This window comes from Papio anubis, chromosome 15, assembly GCF_008728515.1.
Source record: "Papio anubis isolate 15944 chromosome 15, Panubis1.0, whole genome shotgun sequence".
NCBI classification, from domain to species: Eukaryota; Metazoa; Chordata; class Mammalia; order Primates; family Cercopithecidae; genus Papio; species Papio anubis.
In genome coordinates, this window is record NC_044990.1 from 69,227,189 (window position 1) to 69,234,210 (window position 7,022).

At 38.4% G+C, this 7,022-nt stretch overlaps 1 pseudogene across 1 annotated transcript; it reads left to right on the forward strand.

The window, feature by feature from the left end:
- The first annotated feature begins 4,600 nt into the window (after positions 1-4,600).
- On the forward strand, positions 4,601-5,913 carry LOC103879388 (annotated as a pseudogene). Its single transcript, XR_002518467.2, has one exon. The product of XR_002518467.2 is annotated as an E3 ubiquitin-protein ligase HUWE1 pseudogene (transcript).
- The last annotated feature ends 1,109 nt before the right edge of the window (positions 5,914-7,022 follow it).

Consider the following 7,022-nt stretch of genomic DNA (forward strand, 5'->3'; position numbering starts at 1 on the left):
TTTGCTCTTGCAGATGGTGTTCTAGCTGTCTTCTCATCGTCTTCCCTCTGTACATGACACTCTCTTCAGGTGGTGGTTTTTGTTTGTTTGTTTGTTTGTTTTTTAAGAGCATCAGTCACATTGGTTTAGAAGCCCACCTTATTCTACTGTGACCTCAACTGCAATAATCCTATTTCCAAATGAGTACAGTCTGAGGTACTGGCGGTTAGGATTTCAACAAATGAATTTGGCGGTGGGGCAGGGGTAGAATTCAACCCAAACACCAGACTTGACATCTAACCTCTTCCTCAGGGACTGCGTGCACAACAATAACAACAAAAATAATCCCCATAAAGCAATAGTGAGGATGTGAGGGTGACGTGGCTAGAATCATACTTGAACTTCGTATTCTTGAAAAGTATTTCAGCCAATCACTACCAATCACTACTAATTAGATGATCACCCACTTAGTATTCACCTTCCAGGATGTCAATGGTGTATCTTCCCCTCCCTTTTTCCTCTCCTCTCCTGTCTTTCCTCTCCCCTTTTCCTTGGGGAAGAGAAACAAATCCCTTCTAATTTTCTCTTTCATATCAGATGACCATTGCCCTAGAGTAAGAAATGGGACTATTGCAATAAACAAGTCTAGTCTCCTCAGATGCAAAATGCACATTGAAATAGTATTTTGCCCTCCTCCTTCAGGCAGCAGACAAGCAATATAAAATGTTATCACAGGAGCTTATGGAGTATACAACAGAAATTTATTGCTTCATAAGACTGATAGCTTGAGAATATAGTGAACCACAAATTGGATATGGCACATTTTATAGTAAGGCAATTTTTCTTAAAAACATTTTTATCATAAAGTTTTCTCCCCTTTAGAAAAATATTAGTATTGATAGTTGATAATAAATTTCAATGTCAGGTAAAATAAAAATAAATTATTATAATCATTCTCCCATAATTTCTTACATTTTCCTAACTATCTAACCCTCCCTTTGAGTGATGGTACCACCAGTTTTGTACATAGAAGACTATCCAGAACAGCAAAGAATAATTAATCAGCTGACAAACCACATCTTCAGCAGAGCTGTAGTGCTCTTAGAAGTCAAACTACATGACTTTCTTACCTCTTTGAAAATTGTGTTTCCCATCTTGAGTTTTTGTGTATTTTTGGTTGTTGTAGCTTTTGCCTTCAAAGATTTCTCTTATATTCTTAGTTCAATTATATTTAGGAAGTTTTTAAACATTTAAATGTTCAGTTTAGATAAGCGTTTCGCTAAATATTTTGGATATTTTGGTAGAAAAAGTTGTTGTGTACTGGGAACTTTCCATGATAAAGATTTTTAGCCTTCCAGATTTTTATTTAAAAAGCCACTTTCAACTCAAACTGTCCTGTTAATTTTCACTAGTAATTCTATGTTGCTGAATCTAATGATAAATTCTGACTGAGTCTTCATCTTATTTGCATAATCATAGCACATGATATACCCAAGCACTTTTTCCTTCTTGAAGCACTTTGTTTTTTTCTTCCAGAATACCCTCTCTTGATTTTCTTTTTTTCATCACTGGACATTCCTCCCTAGGTGCTAACTGTACCCTCCTCATTTTCTTCACACTAAAGCGTGAGAAACCTGCAAGCGTCTGTACTCAGTCAGTCCCAGATCTCTACATTATTTCTCTGGGTGATCTCATACAGTCTTGTGCTCCAAATACCCTCTATGCACTGATGGTCCCTAACTAACTGTGTGTTTGTACACTCAGACTCAACTTTCCCTTGAACTAAAGACTTGTATAACAATTGACAATTCCAAATTTCTACTTGCACAGCTGAAGAGTAGCTAAAACAAAAGTCTAAATTCTTTCCCTTACCTGTTTCTCCTGCTACATTCCCCTCTTAGACAAGACCACCTCAATTTCTTTAGATGCTCAGACACTAATAATAATAATAATAATAAATAATTATTTTAAAAAACATTAGTCATCCCTGGCTACTCTCTTCTTCATATATTTCCCATTTAATTTAGATGAAAATAATTGTCACCTGTGCCTTCCAAATATATGGAATCCAAGCACTTTACCACTGTGCTCTTACCACCTTAGTTCCAGCCATGCATGCCATCCTTCTCATACATTGTCCCAATCACATCCTTATGCTTACTTTCACTTATGTAATGCTCATTTATTCTCTATAAAGCAGCCAGAGTAATCCTATTAACGTGGACATAAGAGTGTATCACATGTATATCCAGAACCCCTAATGTGTTGTTTTATTACCCACAATAAAATTCAAGTTCTTTCCACCGTCTGCAGGGTTCAATGGCATCTTACCCCTGACCACTCCCCCTCCTGCTCTTCCTCTTTCTGTTCCGACTACATCGCACTCTTGGCTATTCTATGAACATGCCTAGCACACTCCCAGCTCAGGTAGTTTGTGCCTGCTGTCCTCCCTGCCTACACATTTAACACTGCAAAGTCACGTGGGAACCTGACCAACAGTTTTCTCCTCAATGAAGCCTGCACTAAACACTTTATTGAAAATAGATGCCGCCGTCACTTTATATCCCCTAACTGTGCTTCAGTTCCATTCATCAAATGTATCTCCGCCTCATATATGCATGTCTTTATTTTTTCATTGCTTTTCCTCCTCAAGATTTTAATCTTGATTTAGACGTAGAATACTTCTCTTTTCTTCGCTGCTGTATCACCAGCTCCGGAACAGAGCCCAGCACAAAGTAAATGTTCAAAAACCAAAATGCAGTTGAATAGGCATGATCTCCTCATACAGATGAGGAGATGGAAGTACAATAGTTTTATGTGTTACCCAATGTAATTGAGGTAGTAAGTAGAATATCTAGAAATTAAAACCTGGCCAATTTAAAAATAATAACAAAATGTAACAAAACAAAACAAAAAAGTGATATTTTTCATTGCGCTCTGCTACATTCATAAAATTGCAGTTTCTTTGCATGATATCCATTGGTTCCCCATCTGACCCCAATCTGCCTTTTGAGCCTCATCTCACATATGAATCAGTCTTTTTACAGAAGCCCCATCTAAACCCACTCCTGTTTTTCTAGCTGTCTCCCTTCAAACTCTTGCCCTTGTTCACCTCTGTGCTTTGCCTCATCCTTCTCCCTTAGCCTGGAGTGACCTCTTTCCCTATCTCTGGCTAATGAAATCTTCCTCTTGCTTTACTTAGGTCAAATGTCACTTACACCATTAAGTCAGCTCCAGTCATCTCAGTAAAAATTAATCTCTTTTCCTCCAGGCACTGCCAAAGCACTTCCTTTTCGTTTAACTTTTGGTGGTTTATATAATGTGCCTTGTATTAACTGTAATAACGTTCCTGCTCATGTTGCTCAAGAGAAACTAAGCTTCTTGAGGACAGTGGTTTCTTTCTAATCACCTTTGCATTCTTTTCTTTGATCATTACAGTGTTTCATATACAGTCAGTATGTAAATAGACATTAAAAGCATTCTTTTAACTCTACTGTCATATCCCATTGTCCTAATAAGAGAAATATCCAATTGCTTTTCACTTTTAAAGTTATTGGGGTTCGTTTGTTTTGTTTTGTTTTTTAGGCAGATTTTCACTCTATTTCCCAGGCTGGAGTGCAGTGGCACGATTACGGCTCATTGCAGCCTCAAATTCTTGGGCCCAAGCCATCCTCCCACCTCAGTCTCCCAAATAGGTAGGACTACAGGTATGAGACACTGTGCTCAGCTAATTTATTATTATTAATTATTATTATTATTTTGTAGGAAAAGGGTCTCAATATGCTATCTAGGCTGATCTTGAACTCCTGACCCCAAGCAATCCTTCTGCTTCAGTCTCCCAAAGTGCTGGGATAACAGTTAATATTATTGTTTTGATGCATAAAGTTATAAACTCAGATTTATCTCTTGACTGGCTGAAGTTTTACTATAAAGATCAGCAATATAATTCATAACACTTACAACATATTTTCAAATAAATCCACATTACTTAAAAATGTAAATAGAGAACGATTATTAGGAGGAGTAAAAAATAATACATAAAGAGGAAGACAGAAAAGTAAAATATGTGTGGTTGGGAAGGTAGTTCACATTGTGACATGAAGGGAAACTGTCCCCTCAGTCCTTTTAATTCTTTGATTCCATCCCATGCTGAGTCCAGTAGGTTTTCAGTTTCAATTGTGCATATTTATTTAATTTTCAATCCTTAGGAAGTTGCAGTATATGTCGATGGAATAGCAGATATTTTGATACAGTTGTCACTGAAGATACTTTGTGCAGATGCTTTAAGTAGGGTAAATATGACAAGGACAGAGTTCACACTAAAGAATACTCACAATGTCATGCTTACATATTGGTGTGTTTTCCTTACGCACGTGAAGGAGATTTTGAGCAGAAAACTAACTAAACCTTATTTGAGGTTGGGGAATATATTTTCTGTATTTAACCAGAAATATAAACTGCCTAGGGAAGAAATTTGAGTCAAGAAGTTTTTTAGCAGAATAGAGAACAAAAGCCTCATTTTTAGCAGCAGAGTAGTAATGGTGGAGGGAACAAAGAAAAAATAATAATATCAAAGATTGCAAACTTAGACCACAGATTGCACAAAAATAAGTTAGTAAAGTATTTATTAATTGTGAATTTATTCACATGTATTGAGTGTTTTTGAAGTCTTACACACAAGAATGAAATGCTATTAATGTATAACATAGAGGTTTTTATTAACCTAGTCAAGAAGAAGCAACTACAGTTGAGAAGGAAGAATAGTGGTTAACTACTAAGTGAAGAAGAAAGGGAAGCATATTTCAAGGTAGAGTACTTGCAATTTCAGTGGCAGAAGAGCGCGTAGAAAGTTTAAGAAATGCCAAACTCTTGGACCTCAGTGCTGAAGGTGAGGTCATAGCCTAGGGTGGAGACATCATTTTCCAGTAGATAAACCAGACCCTGGTAGAAGTGGTAATCTTCACTCTCCATATCTGTATATCTGACTGACTTGCCCAAGATGTGTTTGTAAAAGGATCGAGTAAAGTAGCACTCCAAAAGATGGTTGTCATATACAGCTTTGGCCACAATATGTCCTACAAACTTGAAGTAGCTGAGGTGGTTCGGGTTGCAGTGGGAAGATGGATTGATGGTGTAGGTGACTCGATCACCAGGTGAGGTAAGGAACAAGGCATACCTAGGGTTAAACATCTCTAGACAGATGATCATATATCACCCCTGCAGGAGCCCGCCAGCATCCTGCCCTTCTCCTTCAAACACTATATTCAATCGATTCTTCATTTCTTCGGGGGATTTGCAATGCCTGGTATGCCAGATGAGAATGACAGGAGCCATCCGCAAGCAGCTGGCGGCTTTCTTAGAAGGCTTCTATGAGATCACTACAAAGCGCCTCATGTCCATCTTCACTGAGCAGGAGTTAGAGCTGCTTATATCAGGACTGCCCACCATTGACATCGATGATCTGAAATCCAACACTGAATACCACAAGTACCAGTCCAACTCTATTCAGATCCAGTGGTTCTGGAGAGCATTGGTGTTCTTTCGACCAAGGTGACCATGCCAAGTTCCTCCAGTTTGTCACAGGTATTTCCAAGGTACCCCTGCAAGGCTTTGCTGCCCTGGAAGGCATGAATGGCATTCAGAAGTTTCAGATTCATCGAGATGACAGGTCCACAGATCGCCTGCCTTCAGCTCACACATGTTTTAATCAGCTGGATCTGCCTGCCTATGAGAGCTTTGAGAAGCTCTGCCACATGCTACTATTGGCTATCCAGGAGCGCTCTGAAGGATTTGGACTGGCCTAATAAGGCCCTGCCCACTTCTGTGGGTTTTGTTTGTTTGTTTGTTAACCATTGTTGGACCTGGGGAGGGGGTAGTTAAAAAAAGAACCAGAAAGAAATTATCAAAAACCAATAAATGAAATCCACCAACTCACCTTGTGTGTCCCAGCTACCCCATATTCCCCAGCGCATACCTGTTCCTCTCCTCATTCTCTCCCCGCCGCCTGTTTCCTTGCATTTTCTCCCCTTACCATGCCATCCACAATCCCCAACCCATGTGTTTAAAAGTCAGTAGCCTTTGCAGGGACCTGTCTGTCCCACCTGTTTGAACAGTGTGCTCCTCAGATTCTGTGTTCAGAAGGATTTTCTGCATTGAGACTTGAAACCTTTGGATAGGGGAAAAAATTATATCTATATATTACATATATATATTATATACATATATTTGTTCTGTTTGCATTTCTTAATTGGAATGTGTTGATGTGCACAGCTAATGATTCAGTGTGAGACAAGATTGGTGTCTGTGTTGTTGGTTTTCAAATAAAGAGCACTCTTCATTAAAAAAAAGAAAGTTTAAGAAACGCTTGGAAAAGCTCAGTAGTTATTTCAGAAGACAGTGAGAAGGAGGGCTAGATGAGGAAGGCTATTGTACACTATGTTAAGAATTACTATCTTAATAGGATTTGGACATGGAACCACACTTGCAATATTTTTGTTTTCCTTTCATGAATGCATCAGAAAGTTATAGGGCAAATATTTTTTCTCACATCCTGGGAATATTTAAAGTTAAAGCTCTTTCTGTCATTTAGTGAAAAAGAACAGATTCATACTCTGATGTTAATGAAATGCCAAAAAAATGATAAAGTTTTTATTTGTTTGTCCCTGGCTCCACATCACCCCATCACAACCAACAACAACCACCAATTGGAAAGATAAAGAAGATGAGGACCTGGGAAACCTAAATTGCCTGGAGGAGAGGATGTTACATTATGGGAACTGGGAAACTTGAAAACATAATAGGAAAATAATAATAATAATAATAATAAAAACAAAGACAGGAAACCTAGAAGGAAATAATTAAGTTGAACTCATCAAATATATTTGAGTGCAGTCCTCTTCAAAAGCCTAGGATCTCCTATTGGGAGAAAATGTGGGGCCACCTGACCTTCCTCCAGGCCATGGGATTTGCATGAGCATCATTACTACCCTTGATGGCCATCCTAGAGCACTTGTACCCAGTATCTCCAGCATGATTCAGAGAGA